General features: G+C 40.3%; 1 long non-coding RNA gene across 1 annotated transcript in view; it reads left to right on the top strand.

Annotated features, from left to right (window-relative positions):
• The window catches only part of LOC122779517, a 59,193-nt gene extending 39,482 nt beyond the window's left edge, over positions 1-19,711 (top strand). Inside the window, exon 6 of the long non-coding RNA XR_006361576.1 lies at positions 19,667-19,711. This is a non-coding gene — a long non-coding RNA (uncharacterized LOC122779517). The remainder of the gene's footprint in view (positions 1-19,666) is intronic.
• The last annotated feature ends 4,625 nt before the right edge of the window (positions 19,712-24,336 follow it).

Raw genomic sequence — 24,336 nt, forward strand, 5'->3', positions numbered from 1 at the left:
AACTGACAGTAATCAATCAATATCGTCACATACAAATAAATGTACAGAATGCTATTTCATTACAACATTGTATATGAACCTAAATATGAGTTTAAAACAAGCATGCATTTGTGTTTGAATGCATTAAACCCAACATGTTTTTGCCTGTACCGTCAATTCCTTATTTTGTTTTGCTACCACATCACACTTCACTGAAACACAGTTTTACTTTTTATGTGTCAGTTTCTTGACCAAACACCTTCACCGGTGAATTACGCTCCTCGCGTCAGGGAGTGGGGTCTGTTAAGGTACTCGGGAGAAAAGTGCAAGCAGTATATTAAGTCCAATTTCCATAAGCCAGGCTTTAACTTTGACATTTGCTTTAAGTGAAACCTGAAGGTAGCAGAGGCCAGAGTGGAGCCACAGAGATCAGGGAGATATATGGTGACATCAAAGCTGCTCTGCACCCCAGCGAAACCTCGGCAGCATGAGGAGAATCCACACATGAGAAATCAGTTTCTCCCCCTTTTGCTACATCATTATTTGGATTTTTTATTTTGTGCATAGTTGAAACCGTAAGAGACACCGAATTAGTCATGTTTGTTCTCTCGGTGTGTGTGTGTGTGTGTGTGTGTGTGTACTGTATATGACCATACAGTTTAATTATTGGAACACGTCCAGAGAATATAGGAAACATGTAAGCAGCTTTAAAAGATAAAACGCTTCTACAGATTAAAGTGACAAGAATTTAACGCAACATACCCTTAAAGTTGAACAATAGCACAATCAGGATTCTCTTAAAAGTGGAACACTTAACCTGTGTTTGTCCTATTTCATGTGTTCACATATCTGCCGTGGCAAAGGTTTTTACACCAGGTTTACGCAAGATTTACCAGTGATCACAGAATTTGACAGACACGTGCTGCCCTGTGGTGGAAAATGTCGTTTTAAACAGTGTAATTCCCGTTTATTCTCTATAGATTATAGGCTGCAAAAATACAGATTGAGATTTTAGATTTAACATCAGTGAAATCACTTTATAAATATATGATTCAACCATTACCCATGCAAAGCTGATCAAGTACTGAAGGTTAGGACATAAATCTTTAACAATAAATCTTCCTAATGATACGTAAAAGAAGTTTTAGTGTGTAAGGTTCCACACGGGGCTTTGGCTACTTTTGAAATTATTATTTGTTCAACAACACACAATAGTGGTGTTATAAAAATAGATCATCTACCATTGTGTATCGAAAATCCAATCCAACTTTATTTATAAAGCAATTTAAAAAACAACAGCTGAAACAAAGTGCTGTACATCAGAGATAAATAAAACAAATGAAATATAAAAACGTGTGACCTAATAGACCTAAGAACAAACAATAAAATACTGTAGAAAGTATAAACAACACAAATGAACAAGTCATACAATAAAACTATAAAAAAGGATATATACATGGGGAATTATCCAATTTTTTTTTATTTTGTTTTGCGACCAAAAGCAATATTTAATTCACTTTAATTCACTTATTTAAATTCAACCTGTGTTCCCAGAAGTTGAATTACTGTGTTTGTTCCTCCAGTTTAGAGGCCAGAGTTTGAACTTTGTAATAAACTTTTCTGTTGAGCCGTTTGGTAAAAAAACTACACGTATTTAACAGCATGTGCCAAACCTCTGCCAGCATGTGGTTTGTGGCTTTGTGACCGGTTTGGTTAGAAAAAGATTCATCATCCAGGAAGTTGTGAGCCGTTTTGGGATTAATATTGTGTGTGTGTGTCAGAATAACCACTTTGCTTTCTTCACAACTTCCAAAAATCAGAACAAGTTCTTCTGTCCCTCATGAATGAATGAATTTGTCAGAAGATGGGTGTGATTTTGGTCTTTTTGAATTACAGGAAGGATAACCTCAAACCTGTTTAAGGTTATCCTGAACCTGAAAAGTATGAAGAGGTTACAGCTGACTTTGATTTCCAAAGCCAACACTGGCAGCCTCAGTGCCATATAATTAAAAGTGATTACACACGTGTATCACGCCGTCTGTCTGACTTGTTGTTTTTGCTTTGCTCGTTCACTCTGGAAGGTTTTCACACAACCACAAATGTGACTTGATTTTTGCTTTGGTTGCTTTTCTCATGCGTCTCATTTTGAGCTTTAATCGAGAACAGAAACGATTCTAAAATAGATTGCACAACTTCGAGATAATGTCTGCGTATTGCAGCGTGTACACACCTGCCCCGTTCACACCGGAGATTCATCAACACAAGTTGAAACAAAGTGAAATTAGATTTTTTGTGTGTGTCATTCTGTGAAGAGATGACACGTTCAGGGTGTGTTAAGACCGTGGTGGAAAATCAGGTGCAAGCTTCTGTCAGTGTTGTAGTTTACTACAGTTATGAGTTATTATATTCATCTGGGTTCTTATCACGTGGGAGCCAATGGAGCTGAGAAGGAAGTACAAAAAACATTTTAACTATGGTTATTTCATTATTTTAAGCATAAACAATGCAGATTTGAAATATAAAGGTATAAATTACATGACTGTGTTTTTGCAATCCACTCGATATGTGTGATATTTAGTATATGGAATGGTTAATAGTTACATGAATGCATCACAGTGTTAGTGTTTTCAGTTTTAATACTGTAATGACACTTAAATGCAGGCAAAAAAAGACAAACTAAGTACATTACTACTACATATACATATATATTTTAATATAATATAATACCATATACAAAAGTTGTGTCACTAAAGTCTTTTTTTCTCCTGCTTCTCATTAACAGTCAGAAAATGTTGTGACAGAATAATTGCGCAGCAAATCCAAGGAGAATGCCCGCTAACGAAAGCGATACTATTGTTTTGACAGCGTTTTTAAGGTAAAGTCCCTCGTGAATTATTCAGACGTCGCGGCAACTGAAGTCATCTCACACACATATCAGCCCTTTGTGAGCCCTGACCAGAGAGGGAGAGAGGGAGGGAGGAAAAGATAGAATAATTCATGAAAAAAGGGACGTGAAGAAAAAAAAAGCAGAGAAAAGAGTCAGAAAGAGAAGATGGTGAGAGAGCAAGGACTTACTGCGGACTTACTGTAAGTCCTCCCCCTGTCACTCTGCTCTCTCGGCCTAATGCCGACACCTAAGTGGCCCTCATTTAGTCCGTTAGGAGCCACCGTAGTCAGCATGTGCGAGTGAGGTGTAAACGGATACAGCAGACGAGGGGATGTGGAGGTTAAAGTGGGGATTGGGTGGATTTGGTGCAGCGTAAAAATGTAAACCTGTCCTCTCCGCCGCTTGAGATTCGACCTCTGTTTATGAACCCGTGTGCCGAGATTTTCCTCGCAAACCCAGAGACGCTGCATCTTTCTGTGTGTGTGTGTGTGTGTGTGTGACACCAATTTACATCCGTGTCTCCAGATGCTTCTCTGAGGGGGAAACAACCGGCCCCTGTTTTCTGGTTTCTTGTCTGCTCAGCTGAAGGTTCTCTGACTCTTGTGTTTAAGTCACAGCTTCAGTGTCTTTAGCAGACTTCACACACTAAGTGCAGACAAAAGCCCGAGCTTACACCTGCAAATGTGCCTCGCTGGAAGCGGCCTGTTGTAATCCCGTGAGCCTCCGCAATCCGCCGGCACAAAGGGAATTGATGATGGGGTATTAAAGCGCTATAGTAAATATGTCTCACCTTTTTCAGAAGAGCCTGAGATGATATGTGAACACTGTTTCCCCCTCTGTGTGCGATTGTGTCAACACTGAGCTGCTTTTTAGTTTGTAATTAGGGCGAGGATTTTTCTATCAGTCTCTCAGATGCGGTTCTTTGTTTACGTTTGAACAGGTTAATAAGGAATAATGAGCAGTTATCGCAGGACTCCACTGATTCAGTGTCATTATGTGGCATTAGTTTTTAAGACGGGCTTAAAACGCAGTGTAATAAAGCCACTATTATACTGTCATACTCACTCTTCACGGCCTGTGAAGAAGAACTTGTCATAAAAGCGTTAAAATACATAAAATCTGAAACATAGTGGTGAATTTATCTTATAGACAAACACACATGTATATAATATGTGCGTATATGATTGTTTTAGCTTTAGCTTTAGAGTAAACCTCCGTGAAAATCTTTGTTCCTTCGACAAGGGCGTTGCTTTACAAAGGTCACAGTGCTCGGAGAAACCAGACGGCGTGCACTTACGACACAATCACAGAAGAAAACAAAAATCCTTTGTGGTACGTGAAGGCCACCGTAGTTACCCTGACGCACGTGGGGAAAGGGAGCGGCAAGTGGCGTCGTCCATTTGTTACAGTCTCACCTTTTTAGCAGAGGTGTATAAAGCAACTAAGTCAAAGTTAATGTCACCCATAAGAAAATCACTTGACTAAACGTCTTAAAGTCGCTCACATTACATGTACTCAAGTATCAAAAGTACAAGTAACATACAAAGTATTTATAGTACGCATAAACAGAAGCAAAACAACCAAAGATGGTTGGATGGAGAGTTGTTAAACGCCTTTATCTCGTGGCACTATATTCTGTATGCTTTAGGGTTTTCCTCCATCCCAAGGTAAACATTGTTGCCAGGTATGATCACAGGTGACTGTCGTCAGTGTGGTGGCGTTTTCCGTGTCTTCCACATCAGCGCTAACTGCGGTGGTGGCCATGTTTATCTCCGCCTCTCCCTCCCTCCCTCCGCGCATCCCGCCCTTATACTTCTGATCTTCATGAGTACCGTCCCTTTCCAGATAATCCCAGATTAATTTCTATTTTAATTTGTAATGAGTGACGAGGTGGCAAACGTCAAAGTAACGTAGTAAAAGTATATTTTTTAACTTTGAAATCTCGTAGAGGAAAAGTGACGTACAGATCCTCAAAAAACAACTTAAGTAGTTTAATGATCTACTTCGTTACGATCATCCACCTCCGCCTTTTAGATTAGATCACACTTTTTACTCTCTGATATTATGATAATAGGGACTATTTTAATATTACATCCATGATTACGTCGTCCCTATGCTACATAACATGAGTTTATACAATAAATGCTCACACGAGGATCAAACATGCTTCTCCTCCGCTGTTCTCCTCACTGTCACAGACAGTGAAAGATAACTGATAACTGTGAGCATGTCGCAGCTCCCGTTACAGAACAGTATCTCAGCAGAGCTCTGGGTTTTTGGTTTCGCGAGGAGCCACAAAATCTTAACAATGCGCTCTTCTTATCCCGTCATCGCCTCCATGACCGACATGGCCACGGTCGCTCGTCCTCTCTCCTCTCCTTCTGCTGCATCTCTTGTGTCAAACTGCTGACATCCAACTCGCTGTTGTTGAGGTTATTATGGGGAAACGGGCTCATTTAAGGCTGCCAGTGAGGGTTTTTTAAATTGCCACCTTCAGTGAACCACATTGCACTTACATTTCAAGGCTGTATTATCACTGAATTCACATTATCTTTCTCTATGTCCAAGCATAAATGCACGTTTTCTGTTCAGGGGAGACGTATTTGTATGTCGTTGCTTCCTGTCATGGCTAATCCAGACTCTGTGGTGCATTCAGTGTCACACTGACACACATTGGCCAGTGTGTGTGTGTGTGTGTGAGTTGTAGCCTCATGGCCTCGCACTTTAAGGCTTATAGAAAGTAAGAATGGATTTACTGGAGATCAAAAATGTAGCCACCAGTCACTGTCGCCGTCATGTTACTCATTCTCCTTCTTCACTCCAGGTCTGACAGTTTACTCACAGAGTGAAAACACACAAACAAATAACTGGACACAAGCAGCAGAATTCAGTAAAAAGTAACCGTGACATCAAACAAATTGTGAAGCTTCTTTGTTTGTATCGGCAAAGCTCATCCGCCGTCCAACAACAACAGGCAGTGATAACTGTTTAGGACGAGGTAAATCCGGAGTTACACAAAAACAAAAGACGCCTCACACACTCGCATCGCGGCCTCGAGTCGCACACTGTCACACGAACACACACGGAGTCTGTGATGACACATCACGTTCACACAGAAACAAAAAAGAACCCAGAATACACACATGAACGTACATGCTCTCTCGCTCTGTGTCTCTCTCTCTCTCTCTGTCTCTCTCTATGTCTCTGTGTCTCTCTCTCTCTCTGTGTCTCCCTCTCTCTCTCTCTTTGTCTCTCTGTGTCTCTGTGTCTCCCTCTCTCTCTGTCTCTCTGTGTCTCTGTGTCTCCCCTCTCTCTCTCTGTCTCTCTGTGTCTCTGTGTCTCCCTCTCTCTCTGTGTGTGTCTCTCTCTCTGTGTGTCTCTCGCTCTCTCTCTGTCTCTCTCTCTGTGTGTCTCTCGCTCTCTCTCTGTGTCTCTCTCTCTCTCTGTGTCTCTCTCTCTGTGTGTCTCTCTCTCGTTCCGTCACAATAGGAGTGTCAAAGTGTCAGAGGAGCATTTGAAAAGCTGCAGTAATAACAGTTAAGGCAGGGCATCAGTGCGTTGCAACACTGACACTCTTAACCTGCCTCCATCAACACACATGAACTGCCTCACTGGCAGATCAACAATTCTCTCACGGCACTAGTCAAAACAAAGTGCACTGTTCACACACACACACACACACTGTGCAGCGGCCAGTAAAAGCTCTGCTGCCCTGCACACAATGCCTGTTTGTTGTCTCCTTCACATGGGCGCACACACACACACACACACACACACACACACACAAAAACTACACGCTGTTCTCATGGAATCAAAAGACTCCGTGAAATCCAGGTGAAAGCCCTCACTTCCTGTTGATCTCACCTGGTAAATCCACTTCCAGCGCGGAAGGGAAGCAGAAGGAACGCAACGTTTACCAAAGGATTTTAAAAGTAGATTTGGACGGAAAGTACAGAGTGGTTTGTGAATTCACTGGTGAGCCGAGTTTAGAGGAAAAGTTGAGGATGAAAATGGACTTTTTGTCTCAAGGAATCTTAGGAAATGTATGAAGCTATTTTAGTTTATTTATTTCTTTTTATTCACAAAACCTTCTTAGTCCTACTCCAGTCTGGCTAAGTTAGTAATTGGATTATGAATCGCATTATCCAGCTATTTTAGTCCAATTAAGACTAGCTCGACTTTAGTCTGACTAGTCTAGTTTAGTTTATCTCATTTCATTTCATTTCATTCACAAATAAAAAACCAAAACCCTTCTACTTCCGGGTCAAAGTCCGACTCAAAGTCTGACTAAGCTTATACATGCAGGAGTATTATCCAGCTATGTTAGCCCAACTAAGACCAGCTCGATTTTAGTCGGACTAGTTTATTTTAGTCTAGTTTAGTTTATTTCATTTCATTCACAAATAAAAAACAAAACTATTTAATATAATGACACAAAAATTGTCCAAGTCTTGAATGAAAAGGAGCAGAAAGAAGAATAATCTTATTTACGCTGCCACTTTTATTCCAACTAATCAATCAAGCAAAAGTAAATAAAAAATGAAGTGTAAAAACTAAATGATTGCAGAACAGAGTTTTCCACTTCAACGAATTGAAATGAGAGCTCTCTTGAGTTCAGTCATAACAGCGGAGTCTGAGCTTGAATCCTGTCACTGCGCTTCATAAACGGCAAAGATTTATGACTTTATAATCGCTGTGGCAACTCTTGTTTTGTGGTTTGCCTCAATCAGCCACCATCTTGTCTTCTCACACTTCAAAACAAAGCATGTTTTATAAAAAAAACAAACAAACAAACACACAAACAAACAAACCAAAAAGAGAACATCTTCCCCACAGGCAGTGCGCATCATTTCCACTCTGAAAGATTCATGTGGACATTTTACACCCTCATTATGTTTACAGTGTCGGTGAATGTTTTATGAATCTTCATCCCTCTGCTGAGCTGAACGCGGTAAAGTACACGCTGCAAGGATGTAATGAGGGGATGATGATGATGATGATGATAGCCTCGACATGTTAGAGGATGCTAATGAGGTCTGGCACCGGTGCGACGGGCGTGCTCATGTGAGACTCAGCCAAATTTAATTGACACCGCTGAATGTAACTGTTGAGTGAAATGTGTCATGTAAATGAATGTGCTTGGCTGACTTTTAGTTTCTACTGTGCGTGATTCTTAGGTGTCGAAACTCTTTAACACCGAGCGGATCGACGCGTTGACGTTATTACCGTAAATACGCAGAGGTTTGTGCTATTGGAGAAAAATTCCTACGGATTTGAAAGCAGAGAAGTTGCACGTTAAGGCCGACGTGTGGTTATTACGGTAGTTAAATACAACATGCTGTGGATTGTAAATAACTGGAAAAATGAGCAAAAGCACTTCCTCACAGGACATTTTCTGGTCCTTTTTATGGTTAAAATAAGCAAAAAGCAAAAAGTCCAGACAGACATTTTGAGGCTTCGGTGTTAAAGGGTTAAAAATAACCAAAGTGAAGTTGATCTATTTAAGCTTTTAAAAAGTCATTGTGCATCTTGAAAACAAGTTCAGGAAAATCACCACAAGGTTTGCTTTGCAGCATTTAATAATGAAATTACACGACGCTCCTTATTTCCCCCTGAAAACATTGCCTTAAAGGCTGAATTTTACACTATATATTCACACTTTTCTCATTAAACCAGATCAAAACCAACCGGTTACTTCATATTTATGTGTTAATTTATATCAAGTTGGAAACGTGCGCTTAATCTATTTAAAACAATATAATAATAGTAATATATTTTATTTGTTGCTTTACTTAAAACACACAATTTAATATGAAATAAAACTGACAAATTAGTGAGTTAAAGGTAAAAAGGTTTGAATGTAGAGTTTATTCCAGAGCATGAGGAGTTTTTACTCTGCAGGAGAGAAAAGCTAATTTGTGAATTGAACTGTTGAAGTCTTAACTCTGAGAAAATGCTTCCTGTTGAGCCACAGAAAAGATTTTGGTGTAATAATCACCCTCCAGCCTTCTTCGCAGACTCTCTCTCTCTCTGTCTGCAGAATGCCTCACAGCTTCACCTGTCAATCACTGCGGTGACAGCAGCATGTAGAAATCTGTGTTTGTGCCTTTGTTTCAGTCAAATTAAACGTGAATGTATATATTTTTTACTGCAGCTTTTCACTTTGAACCCTTTGTGTGTGTTTTTTTGCACAACATCAGAAATTAACGCCACCCATGACTGACTCATCATAAAGGAAACGGCAAATGATCTTTTGATCATCAGCTGCTGCCGCAGGCGTCCACAGGAAGCCGGCGACACAGTGAAGTGAAGCCACCTCATCTTTACCTGTTAGGCCAAAGAAACACTGGACGCCGGCGTTTTGATTTGATTTGCATTTTATTCAAACGGCAACATCTGATGATGTTTTGTTTTAAAGGAAGTGTTGCTAAGGAGTAATGATTCACTTGGATGCAATGATTCATAAACCGGGTAATTACACATCACACATACCTTATATTAGTGTCATCCAGTTAAAAAAAAAACCTTTAATTTAAGCAGCAAATTTGACCTGAAAGACTTTCTCATATAATAACTGTCAAATATCATCATCCTGGATTGATCCGAGTGCACGACACCAAACTATTTGACGTAACCCATGGTCTCTCACGACGGTCAGACTCTTCGTCAGTGCACTGTCTCCGCTGTCTCTGCCCTGCAGGTTATTCTTCACTCAGTCTCTGCTTCTCGTGTCTCTCTCTCCTGCCTGCTGTGACACTGACATGAGCCTGTGAGCTATAAACACAGACGCCACGTACACTTCGTCAGACAGACAGATTCTTGTAGTAAATCCTCTCAAATATCATACTTTTGTTTTTACATGACACACTGCTTACTTACAAAGCTTTAGCTCCAGCAGTTGTGGGTCTAAGCCTGGTAGCCTTTGTGTTATAGCCGACATACAGACGGAGGTGGGTGGGTTTTGATTCCTCAAGGATACGTCCCATTGTTTTAGCTTTATTTAAATACTGACGGACACACGACGATACATGGTTGTTGAGAAAGGTGTTGTGTTTGCAGTAAACAGGTATGGGTGCAGAACAGAACAGGCACAGTCTCTCCCGTTGCCCTCCTTTTGTTATATAAATGGTTTGCTTCAGTCCTCTGAGTAACTCTCAGCTCTAATGGTATCACACTCCTTCATGACTCATACGTCTGTCAATACGAATTGTCAACTTTAGGGAGTTAACAGCTGGTATGTTGTAAAGGTCACCCTGCAAAAACATCTCTTGAATTTAGTCCAGTTCAAAATACTTTATTTGTCTTTTATCGAAAAACAAACACAGAGACCGCTCATTCCGAGAGTGTGAAGTGTGTTGAATGCAACTCGTATTTCACCCCCATCACACACGAGGTCGAAAAGGTGAAAAGCTTTTAAATGCTGATCTTAAAGAGATTCTGTTGCTGTCAAAAACCACGAAATATGGCCGTGCAATCCACTCGCAGGGAGGTTGTCTGTCAGTCAACTGCATTTCAAGTTCAGCCGCCTGAGGCCACAGAGACATGAGGCGCGGAAACGTGACAGTTTTTGCACAGAGCTGAATCGACACCTGTGGATTCACAGATATCAAAACATTTATTTAAAGGTGAATCATGGGCCCATGAAAGTGTACATTTGTTCTTGATGAGTTACATCTGCATGCATTTTTCCTCCTTTGTCTTCCCAGCTGTTGTTTATTCACTCTTGACCTGAATCAAGCGCCAGACAAACAACACTTCTGACGCTGGATTAAAGTCATCGCTTTACTCTCTGACGTTTTGCGTTCTAGAGTTTGGATTTCCTTTTATGTGTTTGCAGCGTCCGTGAATGTGCAATGATAATTTAAAAAGGACACTGTCAGTCAACGCTCCTTTGTGTCATGCTATCTGATACGGTATGACAACGTCAAAACAACTCACCTGTTCCTTATCGGCTGAAATGTATTTTTAGAAGATGCAACTAAAGTGTGAAATGACTCTTTTAGTCTAGTATGGCGTGTTTCCACCGACTCGACAAGGTTTTGTTGCGTTTCCACGAGCATAGTACCTGGTACCAGATACCTTTTTTAGTGCCTGCTTCCTGTCACAGGAAGAGACGTGTGACACAAGAATCAAGCCGAACAATGCCGAGCTGTAGATCAGTTGAAAAGACTTAACAATCTGGAGTCTGGTGTATTTAGCAAAGCACTGCTGATTGCGAGCGGTGAGTGGCATCACAAGTCATTCAGTTACACAGAAAACAACTGCTTGAGTAGATACCTGTGCCGTGCCGTGCCGTGCCGTGCCATCTCGTGGCGAGTGGAGGCGAGCTGGGACCATAGTGGAAAAGTGCCATATGTTGTGCCACAGCTCATACAACAGTGTTATGTGCATTGCACCATTTGCAGCATTTAAAACTGATATAAAATAACATGATTCGCAGTCTAAATGTCCAGAGGTGGAAATGGAGGCCGCTGCTCTGACGTCTGTGTCAACATCGTCAAAACCTGGAAGTCCAACAACTAAAGAAAAAAACAAAAGCCAAACAAACTTCTCACCTTAACAACTTCTCCACTTGACATTCACGTCCACGTCTCTGGTGTCAAACTTGTCCTTTAATTTCGTGGAGAAATATACGTGTCTGCAGTCTATGCATCTTTTCACCCTTAAAAAAGTTCCCGTCTCCTCTCTAATTGACTCGTCGAGAAAATGGGCTGTCATGTCTGTCTCTGCCTAACAATCGCATCCACACTTCAGCCGCTGTAGGATAATGGCTGGGAGGAAAGGTGCCTTTAGGTGCCTCAGAGCTCTCTCTGATTAAAACAACGGGGGGAACACACTTGTGCTACTTGACCCAAACGGTCTATTGTACCAAATTGCTTTTGTTAGGTGTAGCCACCGATGCGCCCGGCCTGCCCATCAGCCTGTGTCTGGGGAGGATTTGAGATGCATATACATGAGCGCTGCAGGCTGGGAGGGGAGTCAGGTGGAGGCCAATTTAGGCCTGGTGGAAGAGGTGAGGAGGACAAAGGAGGAACGGGGAAGAGGGCAGGAGGTGAACCTAATAGAGCTCTGTGCTAACAAGCCCCCATCTCTGGGCTTTAAGTCACCACATCTTCTCCTCTTCCTCCTGCAGGAATGCTCACTGTTTGCCTCTGCATAATTTCCCCCACATTCATTGTGTTGCACTGTTACGCCGCTCCCTCACCCTCTCCCGCTCTCTCTCTCTCGCTCCTTTCACAGCAATTTGGACGAGCAGCAGTGAGTTAAAGACTTTGCTCTCTCTGCCTCATTTGTGGAGGCATTGAACAGAGCAGGCTGTGGTGTTTGTTTGCATGTTTTTATGTGTGTTGTCGATCCGTCTCTGTCAGACAGGTGCTTTGTTAAGCTGCTGCAAATCATTGTCTGGTTTGTCTTCCCTCCTCGGGGGCCGAGGGTGAGAGGGTGAGAGTGTGCACCGTCTGCGGGGCGTAATCGAAAAGCAGCAGACGAGTTCAGCAGAGAAGATTACATCTTCACTTTTTAGACATTTTTCATGCGTCCCACACTCCAGACAGACAGCGGAGAGTTCATTAAGATGCACTTCCATGGCGGTGCTTCAGGCCTGGTATAGGTAACAGGTCAAAAAGTTTCCCCCAAAGGCTGTGAGCTGAAGTTAAGACTTTTTTTTTGTCAGTTTTTCATACAGGAGTCACATTTCTTCCAGGAAAGAAAGTACGTTTGTTAGCTGTCAGTCGTCGTAATCGTACAAAGATGATTTATCGCGTCAACAGCTTGAAAACAATTGCTAGTTCCATCAGTTCCTGCTGTCTTGTCTGCTGCCTTCAAATGAAATCAAGTGATGTCACTGGGCCTTCGAGCCTTGGTTTGGATTTGGAACAAACTTTTGTTAAGGCTGCTCGATTTCCCACAATATCACGTCATCCTCTTGGAGTTGAGGGTTAGCAATTGTGTTAATAATCCAGGATTTGGACCACGACTGAAATCTAACCATTTCTTCCTTGGGTGATAATCTGACATGACTTTGTCAGATTAGTGTCAGGGTTAACCACTGATCTGTGCCACTGGTGCACCCATGGTAATTTGCCATGGTCACATCTTCAGGCTTTAAAAAATGTTTTTTCATCTTATGTGTTGTCGAGTCAAAGTGAAAAAGTTGATTTCAAGTAGAGATAATTGTGCATTTGTCACAAAATTAGATGAGTTTTTCTTTATTTTTTATTCATAAAAAAGAGCTTTTAACTGTGACGTATTTCAAATTTGTGAGTACTTTATGTTCAGAAAAAAAGAATCTAAGACATTCTATATTACATTATAATCTAAGCGCCTCTGTATAAACTGTATGTTTAAACATCGTAATGGAAAAAAATCAGTCAAAAATGCTTTGTCCTGCCAAGAACCACGGCGTGCATGCAGCCTCCTGACAGAACCTCTCGAACACCGACAGTCGTGCGGCCGCGTTATCATTCAGGACATGTTCAGTAAGACGTGGAGGGTTAAACTGAGAGCTTGTCTCCTTGTCAATCAAAGAAGCGGCATGAGATGAACATCTCAAATATCAACCTCCTCCTCCTCCTCCTCCTCCTCCTCTCGCTCGCTTTGACATCTGTGTTAAACAAGGTCTCCGGGAAATCCTCCCTCTGCAGGCTTAGAGCCGTTACCTGGGGAAATCACAGCCGTCTGGGTGTGAGATTGGCGTCGTATGCATGTGTCATACATATCCATAATGCCACTGCTCCCTCTGCCAGCCAGCACGCAGGAGACGACGCATACGTGTGTATGTCAGCAGCAGCGTTTCAGATGCTTGTGTGTGTATCGACTCCTGGGGTAATTGACAGACTCGGGCTCCCCTTGTTTAGGCCGCGTCTCGGGGGAGGCAGTTAGGTTTGCCTCCACTCATGGAGAATGCATACAGGCATCTCTGGTGAATCCACGGATTAACCGCACAGTGAAGGGAACGGGGGGGGAGGCAGGTTAAGTTATTTGTCAAGTGTGTATTTGTTGTATTTGTGAATCACAATTGACAATTTAATAATCGTCAAACATTTCCTTTTGTGAAGGGCCGACAGTTAATGTTGTGATGGAGTCTTTTACGTATTATTAGCAAAAGTTTATTACTCACTTTAGGTCTCATGCAGCCCGGTAACGTGTCCTCGCTGCACACAGAAAGTGATTTGTTTTATGTCCAGACAACAGAAACAAGTGGTGACTGAAAACAACAGGATCTCCACCGGCTTCTGTACTCTCTCAGTCAAGTCTGATAGTTTTGCTGAACTGAGCCCATTTTCAAATGAGGCAAAACAAATAATGTTGCATCGTGTAACTTCACAGTTATGATAGGATCATTATTTTTGGGTGAGTTTTCAACTTCATGTGCACAATCAGACTCACTGGCTTTGGAAATCTTTTATTATTAAAGTCTTATTTTACGACTTTATTCTCGTAAATTAAGACTTTATTCTCAAATTCTGTCAATATTTTTTTTCTCAATGTGGCCCTAATACTCAGTAGTAATAATCTGAACATTATTGAGTGTGTTTTTTTTTATAAACCAGACTTTACCAGAGCGAACTGTCTGATGACTGAAGTGACCTTTTATGGGACACTGCACCTGACCTTTGACCTTCTTTGCTTTCTTTATTATAGATAATATATACTACATAGAAACAGTATCAGTGGCAGCAGTAGCTTCAATGATGATGACCCTGTAACGTGCCGTCTTTCCAAGTGTTCTTCCATGAGTGACATTTGGCGCCCACAGAGAGCCAGGCGTGCTTGAGCAGCCTGTGTCAGATCTGACCATGTGGGTCTTATCCAGCGAGTGTTGGGGATGATCATTTATGTTTGATAACTCCAGCACAGGGACTTCTCAGCGGGACCGTTTTATTTTCACAACACGGCGCGTGATCTGCCGTCAGGTGCAGGACTCGTTTACACAGCCTGGACGTTGTTGTTGTAGTAATAACACAATTCCAGACAACACAAACAAAAAAAACTAAAGCAGCAACAGCCAATTTAAATATTGTTATGTCTGACTCTGACATATTGGTGTGTCGTTAATGCAGTGACTCATGTTGACGCCAGTTTTCCATAATGGTCTATTAGTACTCACAACTACTGATGGGATCATACACTGTATGGAAGTGGACGAAGTCTTCAGGTTGCGATTACGTTTCGTCCCATTTTGAAGCCTCAGATTCACAGTTTGTTTGGTGCTTTGTCATCTGTTTATCTTCAAAATGGGAAGATAATTCACAGTATTGAAATGATGTGCTGTTGGAGAAGAACTAAAACTAGCAATTCAGCAATTTTTGCAACCAGTTAAGTTGGCCGATGGCTTTTTTTTGCCGTTGGTCAATGTCATATTTGCTGGGCTTCACTTTTCAAACAAAACCAAAACTTTTATATCCCCAAATACATGTCAGGCTCACTGTATGTATATAGTATGATGGAGGTATTTTAAGGTTTCTGCAGAGTCACAGTGACAGTGAAGCCCTTTAGGAGTCATGAAAATGACTTTGTTTTACACAAACGAGTGACTTGTAAAGCGCTTGTTCTCAGTGTAACTGAATCACTAGAATCAGTTCATGAAAAACAGATTTGTTCACACACTCCAGACTGTTAAATATTGAGATTTTGAGACATTTCCCTGGTAATTGTTGGAGATGAACCCACGTTTATAATCACTTTTTGGTGGTGATTATATTTACTGGAACTAGACCACGATTTTTATATCCTCGCATACATGTTTTTCATGCAGTTTGAAATTCATGCATCCATTTATATAAAGTCACTGTAAGTATAGTATGATGTAGGTCTTTTACGTGTCTTGTTTGCATTAGCTGCTGAGTCACGGTGACACTTCCACTTCACAGTGAGCCCTGAAAACCTCTTCCTCACCTCCCTTTTTGCGTCTTTTTCTCTGCGCAGACCTCACACGGTGATTTTCCTTCAGCCAAAGAGACACGCAACACAATTAACTCTTCATAAAAATAGCAACTGTGCTCGCAGAAACCTCACCTGACCTGCTGACGCAGCAGCAGCAGCAGCAGAAATAGAGACACATCCTCACAAGTGCTTTACTGGATTCCACAAAACTCTCCAGTGATTGTGTGAATTTCTGTGTGTTGTCAGTGATGTTAACCGGGCGTGAGAGATCACACAGGAGGTGCTTATTTTCTCTGCCTGAGCCTGACAGTCACGCCTGGCTTTGCTGAAGCTCCTCAAGCGGAACACGCTCTCATTAGCCGGCCGTGATGAATTGATTAGGATCTGACAGCACGTGGATCCGCAAAGACAACTGAAAGTTGTGCGCGGGTGAGTCATCGTCTGACGGGAGGCGATGGAGTAAACGCAGGCTTTTGAAGTTTTGTTGTACGTTGTATTTTTTTTGGCTGTTCACGCGAGGTGCGGCGGTGTAGAAAAATGGGAAGCATTTGGGTTGACATTTATATCGGGGTTCAAACATCGACACTGATGGTGAGCAGAGTTCACAGTCACTTTGTTTTTGTTCACTTCGATGCTTCTTTAAGCTCATGTGCAACAACCACGAGTGAGATACACTATCAGTCCTTCTCCAGCTGATACAGGATGTGACGTGATGCACGTATCCAGTTACTTACAAGTCTCTTTTTTGTCATGTTTGTCATTTTGCATCACTAGTATTGACCATGATCTTATCTTTCTTACTCTCTGACATCTTTTATTCACAAGATTAGAAGAGTAAAATGGCTAGATTGCATTTGACTTAATTGTAAAACATGAATATATGATGTGTTTAAATTGTCCACACATTAACCAATTACTAAATATTGAATTGAACAAGTATTAGTACTCTACTATACACAGTGCAGCATTGTTAACTATTAAAATAATGTTTTTATGTTTCTGTTATGGTCAATACACCAGTATGTAGAAGCTCTTTAACCAAAACCCTATTGAAAGTCAAAGGATTATTATTATTATTAGGACTCGAGCCACGAATGCCAGGGGCCAGAGTGGCTCCTGGTACGAATTCATGCCAGGAGCCTATCGTTATCCTTCAGATTATTATTCTATCTGTGGCTTCAAGGGCTCTATAGCGCCCCCTTAAGGTGAAAAATTCACTGAAACTTGGTGGGAAGATGTTATAGACCAAGACGAACAAAAGTCCACGGTAACCATGGCCTCAACTCAACAGGAAGTTGGCCATTTTGAATTTTGGCAATTTGCACCCTATGTTTGTCGTAGCGACGTAAAACATGCGGCAATTTGTAGTCGTTATTATTGTTATCCATGAATTTTCTAATTTACTGTTTTACAAAAACCCTGAAAAACAGTATTAGTATTATTATTTCTTGATTATAGTTATTTACTTTATTTTTTTTTTTCATTTCTAACAAGTTTTTGATGGATTTCTGAAACATTTGTTTTCTTGTTTTTATGATAGGTGCTCAAAGAAATGTGTTAACCGCTGTATTTACATTGGGGAATATTTGTTTTCTGAGATGTTGGAGGCAGAAGGTTACATTCTGCTCTTCATAAATGACAGTGGTGTGATCAGGTCTCTGCGGTCTGAACTTTACCATCACTTCTGTTTGGGCTTGGCTCCTCTCTTTTCTTCTCTGGGGGTAAACAAAGACTTAATCTCCCTCCGAGGTTCTGCGTGTCATTAATCTTTTTTTTGATTGTACACTGTGACACTGTAATGACAAACACCGTGCGGTTGTGTCTGTTTGAGGCCACATCCTGCTAAGCCGCTTCCAAGGTGTGGCCGCCTGGTGCGGTTACCTCTGCCACAGACGGCTGTTTGGTCGCTGTGTTGGCATTTTGACGGCGTGATTGATGGTTTGGTGCGGGCTGGTTTTGTTGTCTGCTGAGCAGAGCTACTTTTTTATTTATTTATTTATTTATTTATTTTCCTGCTGGCGGAGGTGGTTTTGTGGTCACCTGACTGCTTATCAGTGTGATGCTCCCATAGCTCAGCCATAGACTTTATTAATATTAGAATAATATATGTTACTTAAGATACTTTTGTAGTTGTTACATGGTTTAAGTATCTAATTTTTCTCCCTCTAATGACTAATTCTCTGTGTTTTTACCAATAAATGCGTCAGATATCATATACATAATTTCAAATTACAAATTTATATTGCGTAAAGTCAAGCATCTACACTTGCATTTGAAAGATTATTTAACATTTAAACTCATTTATTTGACTGTACAGCAGCAGTTATTGGACCCACAGACGCTGCTTGTAAAGATGTGTAATATGAGAAGCATGTTTTGGTTGTTTAAGTCTGAAGCTTAGGTCCTAATTATCTTTATAACCTAAACTAAAATGCATCAGAAAATATGTTTTGATTGACATATTGTGACATGTCTGATTTTTAAAGCATTATATTTTACATTTAAATGATCACAGCACTAGTTTAGTGTCATATTTAATATAAATGTGATACTCGTTCATCACAATTTTACTAAAATGCTGTCATAAAAAAGTGCTTTATGAATTTATTTTATTAAAAGAAAACTAAAAAATAATGTGTTACTTTTAATATTTAATATATTAATGTCTCATCATTTCAGGTAGAAATGTGATTTTATGTCACTTTTATTTATTTAGTTATTTCGATATTTTGTGTCTTGAATTGTGTGACTTTGTGACTTTAGGGTGTTGTTTCTCTCCCTCTCAATTTTTGACTTGGCTTCAAAAAAGGATTCTTTTTGCTGACTCAGTTTGGATTCTCTCCTCCTCACCGACTGAATACTTATTGTGAAAAAGCAACACAACTTCTTTGCAGGGAAGCACTCGTGCATGAAGCCACATCTGCTCGTACACAGGCCGAGCAGAATCGTACACAAACTGGCTCATTTGTAATCTCCGTCCCCTCTGTCCTCGTACACATGGAGACGGGCAGAAGACGAAGATCGTGGCTTATGATCTGACAACATTTTGGTTTGTGTGTCTCATCAGAGAGAGAGGGAGAGGGTGAGGAGGCAAAGGGAAGACAGATGTTGTTTAAAAAGAGTAATCCTTGGGTCTGTGACGGGACGTGTGTCTCTGCTGTGTGTCTCGGCTCAGGCTGTAACAGCGTATGGCAGCGTCAGTGAGCCTCAGCCACAGGCATCAGGCTTTTTTAATTCTTTGTTCTTCTGACTTTGTTGCTCGTTTGTGTCGCCGTCGCTGAGTAAGAACACAAACAAGACTTAGCTGAGACTGCAGCAGCATGTACACGACTGTAATAATAGAAATTCCTCTTTGTGTGTGGGAGGAGATTAAATATAATATTTGACCTTTTAATGGACGTTTGTTTGGGGGAATTAAAATAAATCTATTTCCTTTTGTTTACCTTTTTCTTTTCCTTAATTTCTGACACAAATGAACTGTTATTCTGTTTCCAAACGTCTGCACAACAGCGTTCACACAGTATTAATCTTGTTTTTCATTCAGGGTTGAAGTTTGAGGATGAAATCTCCTGTTCTTACGACGTCTGGCAACAACGACAACGACCAAGTTATATTAGAAACATTAACGTTGTCTCCTGTGTCTGTAACATCAACACTGTACACTAGATACATTATGGTAACATCAACATGTGGTTACATACACACAACAGACAGAAATGTACACCCCTTCATGTGTTTACACAAATGTAAAAGCTAAATTTAAAAGCTAAACGTAATGAAATCACACTCGTCACTCACACGCTCACACCAGAGAATGGATAATGACTAAGTCTTTACTAAAATCACACTCCGTTGATACGTGTCATCACTTCATCTGATAACAAACACCATGTTGTTCTGTGTTTGAATTCCCAGGTTCGCTTCTCTGCCGACGCCGACGTCCACGTTTTCACCGCACAGGCGAGTATCAGCGAAAACTGACTTTAAAAAGAAAAGACGAACTATCACTTGTGACTTATCGTAGTATAAGCCCGACTTTCATGGATGATCGGCAGCCTCTTTAGTTGATCCAACATCAGTCATGACGTTCATGGGTGGGTTGTTGTCCGTCGCCACCGTCGTGAAGCTGTAGAAGAAAAACAAATGCAACCATGTGAAGGTTTATTTGACCAAAACACTTCTGCTTTGAAACCTAATGCATGTGCAGATAATACTCAAATACAATTTTTATCAAAATAGTGGTACTCGTCTAAAAGTACTCGTCTAAAAATGTACTCAAGTTAAAGTAAGAAAGTAGCTTGTTTTAAAACATGAGTAAAAGTTACTTAATTACTTTTGTAACAAGGTTGTTTTTAATTAAACGTTACAAATTAAAGTGCTGACAAAATAAAATATGTAAACGCATAATGTGTCAGTCAACATGGGTCAAAGGTCACAGATGTCACTCACTCAGGGACCTTAATAAGCGCCAATTCACCTGTCCTTATCATTCCCCTGTCATCATCATTCATTCACCTGTCCTCATCATTCACCTGTTCTCATATCATTCACCTGTCCTCATCATTCATTCACCTGTCATCCTTATATCATTCACTCTCATTCACCTGTCCTCATCATTCATTCACCTGTCATCCTTATATCATTCACCTGTTCTCATATCATTCACCTGTCATCCTCATATCATTCATCTGTCCTCATCATTTCTCTGTCATCATTCACACATCCTCGTCATTCATTCACCTGTCCTCATTATTCATTCACCTGTTCTCATATTATTCACCTGTCCTCATCATTCATTCACCTGTCCTCATCATTCACCTGTCCTCATCATTCATTCACCTCTCCTCAGCATTCACCTGTCCTCATATTATTCACCTGTCCTCATCATTCACCTGTCCTCATCATTCATTTACCTCTCATCATTCATTCACCTCTCATCATTCACCTCTCCTCATATATTCATTCACTGTCCTCATCATTCATTCACCTCCCTCATCATTCATTCACCTCTCCTCATCATTCACCTCTCATATTATTCACCTGTCCTCATCATTCATTCACCTGTCCTCATCATTTACTGCCAAAGTTTCTAGTGCATGAATTTTTATTTAATTTGTTTTAAATTTTAAGATTTTACTGACTAACGTAGTGAAGTACAGTAACTTCTAAACAAAGATACTAAAAGTAAAAGTAAAATTACATATTTTAAAAGGACACAACAAAGCTACATTACATGTCATTACATGTCATTTAAACTGTAACTGAGCGTTACTACTCAGTTACAGTCATGCGAGTAAATGTAATTCATCACTTTCCACCTCTGCTTGTAATCAAGTTCATCAGGAAATCTCAGTACAAATGAAACAGACTCTTTAGAAATATTTTCACACAAACTCACTGTTGTGTTGTCGTTTTTTTGCCTGCATGTAACAAACGAGTGTCTTCACAGAGAACTCAGTGTCTGAGTGAGCGCGGGTTTATTCTGCAGTTATTGTCCAACATTTCTCTGTTGGCATTGAACAAACAGTTCATGCATTAATCTCAGTGTTCTCACTCGAGTGTTTGTACAGACAGAATACAGATGATGAAGGTGTGTGTGTGTGTGAGCCGAGTGTTATTTCCTGTCCCTATTGTGTGTTGTCACACAGCGACGTGGTGGGAACTCTCTTGAGTGTTTGTCTGTGTCTCTGTGTCTCGCTTTGATTTCTCACACAAACTAGTTCCTGCCTGCCTCACGGCGACATCTGAGGCTGTGTGTGTGTGAAGATTGGCGTATGAATCCTGAGAGCAGGTTTAAATCCCTGAGTTTAAAGGAAGGGGGGTGGGGGGGTGTAACTTTTAATTATAGCGTTAACGCTGATGGATTCAGGATATTGATACTAATGTTGCGTGCACCGTCCGTGTCCCGCTCACACAGACGAGTCACATGCTTCGTTAGTAATTTGCATTTCAGGAATAGAGACGTGCGTTATATAAATGGGCGAGAGACAAGATTAAGTGATGAGTTGTCATGGCTGCAGGGAGGAGGAGGAGGGGTTAAAGACGGAGTTGGTGGTTGCCACGGTAACGCGGGCCTATATTGTTTAAGGTGCAAGGGAGAGGCTGGAGGCAGACAGGTTAATCCTCTCTGGGCAACCAATTACAGACTTCCATCTCCCATCCTTCCTCCCCCGTATAATCTCACTGACTCACTCTACACTCCCTTCCCTTCCCTTCTCTCTCGACCTGACTCTTATCCAAATCTGTGTTGTTTTCTCCACCTCCTTTTCTTCTTCTTCTTCTTCTTCTTCTCACAGAGACGTTTTTTTTTTGTCCACACCGGACGATTCTGCACCTCACAGCTTGACGAGGTTTAGGGTGTGGGCGATAATGTGTCAGATTGTCAGGGAGGAATTAGAAAGCACTTTCCTCTCCGACATGAATGCTGAAAATATGTGCCACACACACACACACACACACACACACAGATTATTGCACAAAATAACATGCGTGAACATATTCAAGAGGTTTGATTAAGTTTTCAACATCGGCTTTGTGTGTCAAATTAGCTGTTGTGACTGAATCTGAATCAGAAACACAAATACTCTATTTATTGATCCCTGCGGGGGGAATTAACTTTTGTTACAGCTTCTCCAAACAAACAAGAACAGGAAGGAATCCAGATTATTTACAATAAAATATGCACGTCTTTGTTAAATATACACAAACTGGATAAATAATATACATTTTATATATAATAATACATATAATATACATTTAAGTGTTAGTAAAAATAGGAACATTTTTGTCACCTCAGGTTTCACAAAGACAGATTTTTTTATGTTCTATGTCAACTTCAGTTCAGTATTACTGCTGTACATCAGAGATAAATAAAACAAATATAATAGACCTTAGAACAAACAATAAAACATACAATAAAATACTGTAGAAAGTAGAAAAACAACACAAATAAACAAGTCGTACAATAAAACCATAAAGAAGATAAAACCAAACGTCTCGGACTGGGTCAAAAGCCAAAATTGTAAAGATGGGTTTTAAAAGTGGGCGATGAAGGGGGCGTGTCTAACATGCTGTTAAAACTTGACTTATAAATATACATATATATATATATATATATATATACATATATATATATATATATATATATATATATATATATATATATATATATATATATATATATATATATCACAACACAAATCACAATAGATGTCAGAAGAACGGCAATGAGGTGTTTACGATCGTGTAAATGAAACTAATGAGGATGAATTCACTTAGTAAAGTGAACATGAGCTGATCAACAAAATCTTAACATCAGTGTCAGTAATGTTGATTTGAACACTGATTTCTTGATTTCTTGTGTTTTTTTTTTTACTTGATTTCTGCACAGATGATAAACCGGCGACGGACTGAAGCAGACGAGAAACTCTGAGACTTTGATCTGTGCAGCAGCAGAAAAACCATCTAATCCTTTAATGGGTGGATGCTGAGTCATGCTGATGTCCGTCACACCATCTGTCACACACACACACACACACACACACACACAGGCTGTGAGCTACATGTGCTGAGAAGAGCGTAAAGTAAGTTCAGAGTATGTAAAAAAGATTTTCATTAGCTGTACTTCTTAAACTCTTTTTTCACTGTGATCTGCAGGAAAAGTTCCACTCTTGGTTTGTTGACTTTTCCTTCTGTCGCTGTTAATTATCCTGTTAAAGTGCCACAAATTACACAGTCACGCATTCATGGCTTCTTAACTCAACCGTGTTTGTATTTAAACATTTATAAAAACTCTTCACTCTCATGAGACACAGACTCCAAACACAATAAGCTTTACAGAAAACCAACACACACACACACACACACATATGCTGCCAGTTGTTTTTTTAATTGTGGGTTTTAATGTGTAACGTTTGATTTTGTCAGACATTATCTTCTCATCAGTCTATGTAGTGAAACAGTAAGGTTTAATGACCCAAATGTGCAAATATTGTACACATGTAATATTGGAAATGTGTAATTTAATGTAAAAAAACATTAGTTTTGCACAATTATTTGTTTCGACTGCCAGAAATTGTGAAGGATTCCAAAAATATCTGATCTTTCCTGGCCTCCTGTATTTCTGATCCAATCCAAATTTTATTTATAAAGCCATTTTTAAACCACAGGCTATAAGAAGGCTGATGAGGCCTAAAAGGCACACACATGTATAGAAGAAGCATTTCAAAACAATAATACAGAAGAAAAATAAGAAAATAAGATAAAACTCCCGTATAAGAAACAACTCGTTCTGGGTTAAAAGTTAACGAGCCACATATTTAGAGTTAGTAACACAGTCAAAGTAAAACAACGTGTTCAGAAGAAAATGAACGACTTTGTTAAATCCATGTTCGTCTGAAATGTACTGTTACATGTTCTTCATCTGTTCAGTCAGACTGAAACGGGACGGCCTGGGTTCTCTGGGTTCTCTGGGTTCTCTGCGTTCTCTGCGTTTGCTCCACATGAACTTTGACCTGGAAATAACGGAGGCAGCCGGGACACAGAAGAAGAAGAAGAAGAAGAAGAAAACAGCAAATACACACTTG

This window comes from Solea senegalensis, linkage group LG13, assembly GCF_019176455.1.
Source record: "Solea senegalensis isolate Sse05_10M linkage group LG13, IFAPA_SoseM_1, whole genome shotgun sequence".
Taxonomy (NCBI): Eukaryota; Metazoa; Chordata; class Actinopteri; order Pleuronectiformes; family Soleidae; genus Solea; species Solea senegalensis.